General features: G+C 35.8%; 1 protein-coding gene across 4 annotated transcripts in view; it reads left to right on the top strand.

Moving 5' to 3' along the window:
• The window catches only part of LOC140443225 (uncharacterized), a 119,346-nt gene that overhangs the window by 55,419 nt on the left and 51,734 nt on the right, over window positions 1-12,193 (top strand). The window contains exon 1 of one of the 4 annotated variants that reach the window (XM_072534364.1): window positions 8,440-8,626. The exons of the other annotated variants lie outside the window; for them this stretch is intronic. The gene's annotated coding sequence lies outside the window, so the exon portion shown is untranslated. Of the gene's footprint in view, window positions 1-8,439; window positions 8,627-12,193 lie in introns of those variants that run through there. 4 annotated transcript variants of the gene reach the window in all.

Raw genomic sequence — 12,193 nt, forward strand, 5'->3', positions numbered from 1 at the left:
TGGATACTGTATTTAGTTTTCATAATGTTTACAGTTTCGTCTATAGGAATGTTTGTAAAGAGTGAAGCGATATCGAAACTTACTAGAAGGAGAGAGATTCGGGAGAATGAGGCCTCAGAAGCCTTAAAGAAGAAATCAGAGAGGATGTCGAAAGCTCGGCGTAGTGATAATCGACGCGGTTCAACCCGGAAGGCTGTTGAGTTTAATATTAATTCCTGTAATATTATTAATCTTAGCTCTAGGTTTAACTGTACTAACCAAGGAAATCTTTCGGAATATATATATATATATATATATATATATATATATATATATATATATATATATCTTTAAGGAATATGACCGTTTAATTTAATATAAAAAATATTACCATAATAAATGTTACCATGGCTTAATTAGGCAACTAAGATCAGATAACGTCACAAGAAAAACAAAATGCCAAATATATAAAACCCTAATAAGACCGGTACTCACATACGGCTCAGAAACCTGGACACTCACTAAAAGAGAGGAAACGTTGTTAGCCACCTTCGAAAGAAAAATCTTGCGACACATATATAAGGGCACAAAATAAAACGGAATATGGCGAAGAAGATACAACTCTGAACTATACAAAATATACCAGGATCCGGATATTATAACATTCATTAAAATAGGACGGCTGCGTTGGATAGGACATGTAGAAAGATTGGAAGAAGGCGAAATACCAAACAAAATATTCAAACAGATGCCAGTAGGAAAAAGAACAAGAGGAAGACTGAAGCTGAGATACTTAGAACAAATAGAAAATGATATAACAACCTTAAAAATAAAAAACTGGAGAAAAAAAGCACGAAACAGATCAGAATGGAGAAGAATCCTGGAACAGGCCAAGACCCAAAAAGAGTTGTCGAGCCAGTGATGATGATGATGATGAAGGCAATCTTGCCATAACCAAAAAAGACAAAAAGAAAGTATGGGAAGAATACTTGGAGAAAGTATTCCACGACCTTATAACAGTACAAGAACGCACCATTAAAGAAAATTCAGGTCCCGAAATCCTACCAGAAGAAATAACGGCAGACGGCAGACAAATGAAGGATGAAAAGGCACCGGGACTTAATGAAATTCCTGCAGAATTGCTAAAGCTATTAGATGCAGAACAAATAAAATTAACTGAAATATTTAATGAAATATACAAGGCAGGAAAAATACCAGTAGAGTAGCTCAAATCGGAGTTCATCCCATTGTCCAAAAAAACAGGAGCAAAAGTTTATTGTTATAGCACTATAAGCCTAATGATCCATTGGCTGAAGCTGTTTTTAAAAGTCATTCATAAAAGAATATACCGGAAATGCGAGGAACAAATTGCGCCCAATCAGTTTGGATTTGTGAACGCCTTTGCTACGAGCGAAGCTTTATTTAGCGTGGAGGTATTGTTTCAGAAAAATACAAAAAATTACAGATTATAATAACAGAAAAAAAGCTAGAAAATTTTACAAGGAAATCAAGCAATGCACCCAAGGATACATAACAAGATCAACAGTTTGCAAGGACAAAAATGGGGCAATTATCAGCGAGAAAGAGGAAATAATGAAAAGGTGGAAGGAGCATTTTCAAGAGCTGTTAAACCCAGAAAAATAACAAAACGAAGATGAAGAGATAATTCAGCAGAACAACTAGTTGAGCAACCAACATTGCAAAAAACGATAAACGTCATAAAACGTCTAAAAAATAACAAAGCACCTGGCACAGATGGAATAACTGCAGAACTGATAAAGAATGGTGGACATGCGCTATGGAGGCGTATCCATAAACTAATCGGCCGCATATGGACACTAGAAGTCATCCCAGAAGATTGGAAAGTAGGAATCATACGTCCTATGTACAAAGTGGGAGACAAACGACTCTGCAAAACTTATAGTGGCATAACAGTTTTAAATGTCATCTACAAGATATTATCAGGAATTATATATAGCCGCCTGGAATCGTTTTCGGAGGAGATTATTGGTGAATACCAATGTGGCTTCAGACCAAAGAGGTCAACTATAGACCAAATACATATGTTAAGAGGTATACATGAAAAATGTGTTGAATATAACATACCTATTTACAACTTGTATATCAATTTCAAACAGGCGTTTGATGGAGTAGATCGACAAAAGATGTTAAAGCAACTATCTATGTTAGGGATACCCAATAAGTTGGTTAAACTTATACAAATGACTCTGGAGGGTTCCAAAGCTATGGTGAGAATAGATGGAGATATGACGCAGGCCTTTGATATTGAAAATGGAGTTAGACAAGGGGATGCCTTATCAACAACACTTTTTAATCTAACTTTAGAAGCTGTTGTTAGAAAACTGGATATAAACGGCTGTATTAATACAAGATCTATGCAAATATGCGCATATGCGGATGATGTTGCCATAATAAGCCGCAACAAAAGGGTATTAAGCGAAAAAGTTATAGAACTGAAACGAGAAGCTGCTACGTTTGGTATATATATAAATGAAAGCAAAACAAAATATATGGAGTGCACAAAATCGAATGAACATAAGAATCTGAAGGTAGACAACCATACCTACAAATATGCCTCCACTTTTCCCTACCTAGGCTCAATAATAAATGACAACAACAACATCAGTCAAGAAATACAAGCACGGATTCTTAGCGGTAATAAGTGCTTTTATGCATACAAAGACTTAATGAAAAGTAAGTTACTGAATCGTGAGTCTAAGCTGAGAATCTACAAAACAGTAATTAGACCAGTGGTCACATATGGATGTGAAACGTGGACCCTCTCAACCACTGATGAAAATCAACTGAGAATATTTGAGCGCAAAATACTAAGGAAGATATTTGGACCAACCCAATGCAGCGATAGTTCGTGGAGAATTAAAATGAACCACGAGCTGGATGAACTAATGCAGAGCGCAGATATTGTCAGATTTGTAAAGTCACAAAGACTAAACTGGCTTGGTCACCTAGAAAGAATGCCAGATAATCGAGCTGTAAAAGTAGTCCAGAGATGGAAGCCCCAAGGAAACAGAACAAGAGGAAGGCCCCGTAAAAGATGGATAGACGACGTAGAGAGGGATCTTAAAACCATGAACATCAGGCAGTGGCCAAGGAAAGTACCCGACAGGGCAGAATGGAAGAACATTGTTAAGCAGGCCAAGACTCACAAAGGGTTGTAGCGCCATTAGAAGAAGAAGAAGAGGTATTGTTTCAGAAATGTAGAGATGTCAGCTGTAATGTTTTTTCATGCCTGATTGACTACAAGAAGGCTTTCGATAGAGTCAGGCATGAACAAATGATGGAAGTGCTGAAGAGGACAGGGACTGACGGAAAAGAACTAAAAATAATAGCCAACCTGTATTGGAATCAATCAGCGGTGCTCCGAAAATATGGAGAATATAGAGATCAGGTCAAAATCTTAAGGGGATTAAGACAGGAGTGGATAATTTTACCACTTATATTCAATCTGTATTCGGAGCACATTTTTGAAAAGGTTCTAAAAGATATTGATGAAGGCATCTCAATAAATGGAGTCAAGCTCAATAACCTGCGGTATGCAGATGATACAATAGTGTTTTCCAATACCATAGAAGAGCTACAAAACTTTATGAACAAAATAACGGACACAAGTAGAACATAGGGACTAGATATAAACACCAGCAAAACCAAGCTAATGATCATCATCAAGGAAAACATAACTCGAGCAAATCTGTATGTGAACCAAATGAGAATTGAACGTGTCTCACAGTTCAACTACTTGGAAAGTATAATCAATGAATCGTGGGACAATACCCAAGAGATTAAATGTCGTATCGGAAAGGTAAAAAGTGCATTCTTGACTATGAGCTCTGTGTTCAAGAGCCATGACCTCACCCTAATAACAAAAATAAGGCTCCTTAAATGTTACGTGTACTCAGTGCTTCTGTACAGAGTAAAAAACGTGGATATAGAAGACGGAAACTATCAAAACTTCAGGATTTTGAGCTATGGTTATAGAGAAGGATCCTGAAGATACTATGGACAGACAAAGTTACCAATGAAGAAGTACTACGGAGGATGAACACAACCGCGGATTTGGTCAAAATCGTGAAGGGCCATAAGCTGCAGTACTTGGGACATATAATGAAAAATTAAGACATATATGAGCTACTCCAATGCATTTTGCAAGGTAAAATTAAAGGAAAAATGGCCCCAGGATGAAGAAGAATATCCTGGCTTGCTAACCTGAGAGCATGGTATAGAAAGACCTCAACACAGCTATTCCGTATAGCAACCAACAAAGACATCATAGCCAGAATGATCGCCAACTTTCGGAACGAACAAGTACCCTAAGAAGAAGACTCTTCATTAAGGCTTAAGAGAAGATGGCATAGTTTGTCCGATTCATCTACCCTACTAAATACACCTTCCAGTTCTCTTATAATTCTGTCAAAATTCATAAAATGGTGTTCCAGCTTTTAAAGTCAACAACCTCTTTTTTAATGTAAGCATCATTTTTTATAATGTTTAAACGCTTATCTGTAAATATTTTAATTACTAATAAAATACTTTCTCTTCATTTAATTAGGTCTTAATAACAATTTTCCGTTCCCTGCGAGAACGGGAAATTGTTGACCTCAAAATCATCCTTGCAACTTATCACTTTTACCTGATTTTTACTACTACTACTACTACTACTAAGGATTTCCACAGTTTTCACTGTCTTCCTTCACTCAACCGTTTTCTCCAATTTTTCCTGTCATTCCAGTCTCCATCTCGCAGGGTTCTTTTCTCCATAGCCTCGTCGATTTCATCTCTGAATGACCTTCGGGGTCTTCCTCTCTTTCTTCTTCCAATCGGGCTCCATTCTGTGATTTTGTTTATCCAGCGTCCTCTGTCCGCTCTTCTGACGTGGCCGTACCAGGATAGTCTCTTCTCCTCTATATAGTCGATTATGTCTGATTGCACTCCCATTCTCCGCTTAATCTCTGCGTTTTCAATTCTGTCTCTTTTTGTAAGTCTACAGCTTCTCCTCAGGAACTCCATTTCTACTGCTCTTATTCTACCTCTATTTCTCTTGTTTATTGTCCAGTTTTCGGACCCATATGTCAGGATACTTCTTGTCAGGGTATTATATATTCTCTTTTTTGTCTTTATCGTAATGTTCTTATCCCACAACACTGAGTTTAGTTGTCTTATACAGTTTCTTGTTTGTCTCAGTCTGTTGTTTATATCTTCTTCTGTTGTTCCCTGGTTCGATATTATGATTCCTAAATACTTGAATTTATCTGTTCCATTTATTTGTCTTCCCTCGTCTATCTCTAGGTTTCTCATATTCTTGTTTTCTGTTGTTAGGTATTCGGTTTTCTCTAAGTTTATTTCCATTCCGTTGTTTTTATATTCTTCTTCTAGTTTTCTGAGCATAAAGCTGAGATCTTCTTCATCTTCATTTTTACTCTAGCTATTTATCAAAAAGTCTTGTAGGCCCATTGAATATTTAATTTAGAAATGACCATGGATATAATAAACTGACTGAAATAAACGCATTATCAACATGCTACATTTTTATCTGCATTCTCATTACTTCCCTTATAAAACATGACGTTGCATAACTCATAATTAAACAATAGCCTAACCTATACTTAACAAGCTTTGTCCTGCTATGTATTTGCTAGTATTTTTGTTAATTGTTTTAGCACACTACGAAGTATTGTTACGCCTACGAATTTTGAGCCTTTGGTATACGTACGCTAGTATGTCATTGGTCATTGCATAATTAAGCATTTTATTTGGAATATTACAGCCGAAAAAGAATATCAAGATATAAAAAATTGCATTCATCAGGCGGCCAAAGAGGCATTGGGGTACGAAGAAGCTGGCAAAAGAAAAAATCCTGAGTGGTGGAACGAAGAAGTAGGAAAATTAATTAAAGACAAAAAAAAAGCTTATCAAACATGGCTATCCACGAAAGACTCAGAAGACCGCAGAATTTACAGCAGACTCAACAGGGAAGCAAAGAAGGAAGTCACTAAAAGAAAAAACGAAATGTGGGAAGAGAAATGCGAAGAGATGGACCGATGCTTAGGAGGAACCAAAGTGACACAAGCTTGGAAATTCATAAAAAGTATTAGAAAAGAAAGAAAAGATGAGGGAAATATAAACCTGATTCAAAATAAAAAGTGGGAAAAATATTACGAAACGCTATTAACAGAAAGTAGGCACGAATTTATGGAAAGACCTGACCATATCTCAATGACAGAAAACTCAGAGGTGCATAAGATAAACAAAGAAGAACTGAAAAAAGAATTAAAACAAATGAAAAATGGAAAAACACCCGGGCCTGGAGACACTCCCATCGAGTTGGTGAAACATGGACCGGATGCTCTTTTGGAAAGCTTAGTGAATATTTTTAATAAATGCTTAATTGAAGGCCAAACGATTCCAGACGATTGGAATTTGGCCAACATTAGCCCCATTTATAAAAAGGGAGACAGAAAAGAATGCGGAAATTATAGAGGCATTAGCGTAACTAGCTCGCTGGGAAGGTTATATGGTCGTATATTGAAAAGAAGAATAGAAGAGGAGTATAAAGAAATTGAAGAACAAAGCTGCTTCAGAGCAGGAAGATCGTGCGTGGACAACACATTTACCCTTCAACAAGTAATTGAAAAACGAACAGCTCGAAACCTCCCTACGCATCTGATATTTATAGATCTGGAGAAGGCTTATGATACAGTTCCTTTAAAACTCTTATTTAGTGTCTTGACGAAAACGGACCTTAGTAAAACATATCTAAAAGCAATACTGAACATCTATAAATGTCCTCAAAGCACTGTAAAAACAGGAAATACTTTCTCAAGGGTATTTACAGTAACGAAAGGCTTGAGACAAGGATGTTGTCTTTCCCCCACCCTATTCAAAATATATATCCAAGAAGCACTGCACCAGTGGAGACAAAAATGTGCGGGAATGGGGTTGAAGCTTAACAACCATTATCTGACAACGCTGTTCTTTGCAGATGATCAAGTACTAATTGCAAGCTGTGAAGAAGATGCAGATTATATGCTTAGAAAGCTCAAAGATGAATACGAAAAATGGGGGATGAGTATGAATATGTCTAAAACAGAATATATGCGAATAGGCAGTGAAGACGAAGACCCGGATTTGGAAATTAGACAAATGAAAAGGTGCTACGAATACAAATATTTGGGAAGTATTATCTGCAGTAAAGGAACAACGGAACGAGATATAGACTATAGAGTGCAACAAGGCAGGAAGAGTGTTCAAATTCTGAATTCGATACTTTGGTCCAACAAAGCTACTATGAGAACTAAAATGACTATCTACAAAGTAATTGTAGAGTCCATTCTTACATATGGAGCAGAATGTTGACAAATGACAGTAAAAGGAAAGAAAAAAGTGGACACGGTTGAAATGGACTACCTGAGAAGAGCTTGCCGTATATCAAGAGTAGAACTTATACCTAATTCTGAAATTAGAAGAAAAACAGATAGAGTACATACAACTTCTGAGAGAATAGAAACTAGACAGTTAATATGGTATGGACACGTACAGAGGATGGACGACAACAGATGGCCAAAAAGAGCTATGGAATACAATCCAAGTAATAGAAGGAAACGAGGAAGACCAGCCAAGTCTTGGATACAAGGTGTTATGGAAACCATGAAAGACAGAGCCATTGATGAAGACACCTGGAGAGATAGAAAAAGATGGCGATCGAAATGCAGGAAGCGGCAGAAGCTGTAGGATCCCCGCTTATAAAAAAAAATATTTGGAATATTATCTCTACTTGGTGGTTTTCGATTTGTATTTCTGTATGGTTGTTTGTTCCTGGTATGGTACTTACTTCTTCTATTGTAATGTTTTCCTCTCATTCGGATGGAGATGAGAGGTTTTTAATCTCTATCTCATTATTCTTTTCGTTGTTATTATCTTACAGATTTTCACTTGGTAGTCATTCACCGCCTCTTCATTGATACTGTTGTTGATCTCTAGAACAACCGAATTCCTAATCTTGGGTTAAAGTCGCCTATAATAAGTCAATAAATGTTTCTCTTTATTTTGGTGTGGTTTGGACAGTTCCATTGTTATTTGTATTACTTTGATTTCGATCAGCATCGATATATACCATATTATTTCTAGCATTCATATTCGAAACCTTGCCTCCAGATGCTGCAATGTTACTTTGTTGCTATGTTGTTTTTTCAACGAAAACGTAAACATATACATTTTCATGATAACAATATTAAAATAAGCTGTGTCATTTTTTCTTTGTCAGTTTTTGTTTGAAAACAAAATGAAAAAGCCATTAAAAAATCCATTTCGCCTACTTAAAATTTGTTTGAAGTGTTGATCAAAGTATTTCTTTGCCAAATCCGTTCTAGCGAATGATTGGCTATCAATAAATGCGGTCGAGATGGCCTATTCGCGTTTTCTAGATACTGGAGAGTGGATATTAATTTTGGCTTGCAGCGGTTATCTGCATATCATGGCTATTTGCTTATAATTTACGAATATAGACACAGACAACATACATCAAGTTCCTGCCGCGAACAACTGCACAGTGTTAACGGTGGTTAAGTGTGCGAGCATCCAATTTTAGATATCGGACTATAGCGCATCTCAGGTATGGCGAACTTTTATATTATTGTAGCATATGTATATCACTAGCTATTGTGTTGGAGAAAAAATAAATTGGGATAATGTGGCATTATGATAACATGACGTCAAGTTTTCAGTCGATCTTGGGTGCCAAATTCGCGAAAATTCCTGTCGGATTCAATTGTTATTTTTAGCTCGACCATAAGTCTACAAATGTTTGGTTAATTGTTTAAGATTTGTTAACTACTAACACATGAGTGAAATAATGGTTTAATTTTTTACGCTGTGCTACGTTTATTCTCTTTTAAACATACGGTTTACATTATTTTATTGACATAATAATAAATTTCTTGGAGTTTGCAATTAATGTGATGTTTGCAAAATATTTTGCACGTTCCAAATTTTAGCTGTATAAATACCTAGACCTAATTTTAACTCTATACGTCAGAGATACATTTTAGTTTTTCTTTTAAATTTTGCTGTTACGTTGCACACAAACATAATATATATATATATATATATATATATATATATATATATATATATATATATATATATATATATATTATATATATATATATATATATATATATATATATATATATATATATATATATATATATATATATATATATATATACATAGAATTCTCCACAGATTCGTGACAACATAAACATTTGGCTTGAATATAATGACGCAGCTTATATTCTTTGTAAAAAAAATCTTTTATCTTGTTTTAAAAAATATTGCAAACAGTTAACGAGAAACAATAAAATCACTAAGAGTAAACGGAAACGAGGCGTCAAAATTACAAAGGTTTAAATAATTAAAAGTCATGTGTCTGGTTTATAATTATGCCGGTCACGTGGTATTTTTGGCCAGAAATCAGAAAGAAATGATCAGTGTTTGATTCAGACGTTCGCCATCACCATGTTTACAAATTCCTGAAATATTTCTTTATAGGTTGCTGCCCCAATCTTCAAATAACTTTTCAACCAGAAGACTACACTACTTCCTAAAACTACGCAACTAGCTTCTTTAGGCCTATTTTTTCCCTTCCACTTTTCTTTGTATTGCGAGGCGAAGTAGATGGTATTTAACTCTTCTAACTATGTGGCCTAAGTATTCACTTTTTCTTCTCTTTATAATGTTTAAGAGCAGTCGGTAAGAACATCTTCATTGGAGGTGTGCGAGATCCAGGATAGCTTTAGGCTCCTGTGGTATTATTTTAACTCGAATGCTTCCAATTTGTTCAGCATTATGGTTTTTAACGTCCATCTTTTACCTTAGAATTAAATAGAGTAGTATCTCAGAAGCCTCTCACGAATATATATTGATAGGTTTCTGTAGCACAGGACTGATTTACATGCCATTAAGGCGTTTTGTAATATTTCAATTTGAAATGTGAATTTTGAGGCCCCTTTGGCAACTTACTTCAGTGACTAGGTTTAATAATGTTTGGTGGTCTTCTAAGTTCTTTGCGAGAATGGCTGTATTGTCAGCGTATTGAAAAAACAAGGTGACAAACCGCAGCCTTTTCATCATCATCATCATCATAAGTGGCTCGACAATCCGTTGTGGATCTTGGCCTGCTCACAAAGAAGTCGCCACTTCTGTCGATTCCTGGCAACTTTTCTCCATCTTCGGACCCTTTGAATCTGTAGGTCTTCTTCCAAATTATCAATCCATCTCCTTCGTGGTTGTCCACTAGTTTTTGTACTCTCTGGTTTTAAAAATATTGATCTCTTCGTGTATTCATGATCTGACATTTTAACAATGTGTCCAGCCCATCTAAGTCTCTGTACTTTAACGAATTTCACAATATCTGGATTGGTGTATAACTGATATAGTTCAAAGTTGTATCTTTGATGCTATATCCCATTTTTATTTACGGCCCCAACAACCTTTCTAAGAATTTTTCTCTCAAAAATATCAAGACGTCTTTCATCATTTTGAGATAAGGTCCACGTTTCAGCCCCATATATCAAAACCGGTCTTATTAATGTCTTGTATATATTAAGATTTACTGCACGTTTTATATTTTTATTTTTTAAATATTTCTGGAGACCGTGAACAGTTCTGTTTGCTATTGCTATGCGTCTTTTATTTCGTCGCTTGTGTTTGTTGCGTTTACTAGCGATCCAAGATATGTGAATTCTGTGACTTGCTCAAAGGTATGGTTGTTAATTTGAATTCTCTGTTGGATATTTCGGGGGTTTTTAGAAACCAACATATATTTGGTTTTTTCCTCGTTTACCACAAGTCCTAATTCACTTGCCGCGTCCGCAAGCCTTGTAAAACACTGCACCATGTCTCTCATACTTCTGCCCACTACAACTATATCGTCAACGAATGCGAGAATTTGCGTCGATCCATTAAAAATAGTTCCATTTATTCTAATATTTAATTGTCTGATTGCCTTTTCCAAGGCAATATTAAAGAGGAGACACGCCAGCGCGTCCTACTGACTTAGACCATTATTAATGCCAAAGAACGCAGAGTTTTCTCCTTCAATTCTAACGTATGAGCTTACGTTTTGCATTTTTAGTTGGGTCAACTTAACCAACTTAGGTGGGATCCCCAAGTCTATCATTGCATTATATAATTCAGTTCTTTTCACACTGTCATAGGCTGCTTTGAAGTGGACGAAGAGATGGTGTGTATCTATGTTATATTCTAGTGACTTTTCTGGAATCTACCTATGTGCTTGAATTTGATGTGTTTGTTTTATTCTTTGTCTTTCAAACAATACATTGCAAGATTTTATACACAGAATCTAACAGAGTAATGCCTCTATAGTTCTTACACTCCCGTTGATAACCTTTTTGTGCAACGGACATATTATTTTCTTTAGTCACTCCTCTGGTACCAATTTATTCTGCCATATAAGTACTATTAGTTTATGGATTGCTGTAAAAAGTTGATCACCACCTATTTTTATACATTTCCGAACAGATTTTATCGATTCCTGGGGCTTTATTGTCTTTGAGTTTTAGGATGGCATTCGAAACTTCTTCTCATGTTGGATCTTTACTGTGTAGTTGACGTAGATTTTTTTGACTGTCTATGTTGTAACCTCCTTCAATATCCTTTATATTTAGATGTTTCCCTTTCTTCTGTAATTCCTCTTCATGTGTTCTTACTGTGAAGGCATCTATCCGCGTTGTTTTTTATAGATCCGTTTTCTCCAGAACCAGATGCTATTAATTATTTGAATTTGTGATTTTATCTTCTTGTTGAATAAGAATTTATTCTTTCTATGTTTCTTTTATTGACTAATCCAATCAAGATATCCACATTTTTGTCACCGGGATATTTGTCGGCTTTTGTCTATATAAATACCTAGAACAAAAACAACAGATGCCATCGAAAAAATTGCGTCGCTAAAATGGAATTGGTCAGGACACGTCACCAGATTGTCAAATAACCGATGGACAAAACGTATTTTAGAGTGGAGACCAAGACAAGAAGCAATACGGAGAAGAGGACGCCCACCAACTAGATGGACTGATGACCTGAAACGTGTTAGCAATAACTCGATGCAAGCCGCACAAGACAGAGACAGATGGAAAGAACTGAGGGAGACATATGT

Source organism: Diabrotica undecimpunctata, chromosome 6 (genome assembly GCF_040954645.1).
Source record: "Diabrotica undecimpunctata isolate CICGRU chromosome 6, icDiaUnde3, whole genome shotgun sequence".
Taxonomy (NCBI): domain Eukaryota; kingdom Metazoa; phylum Arthropoda; class Insecta; order Coleoptera; family Chrysomelidae; genus Diabrotica; species Diabrotica undecimpunctata.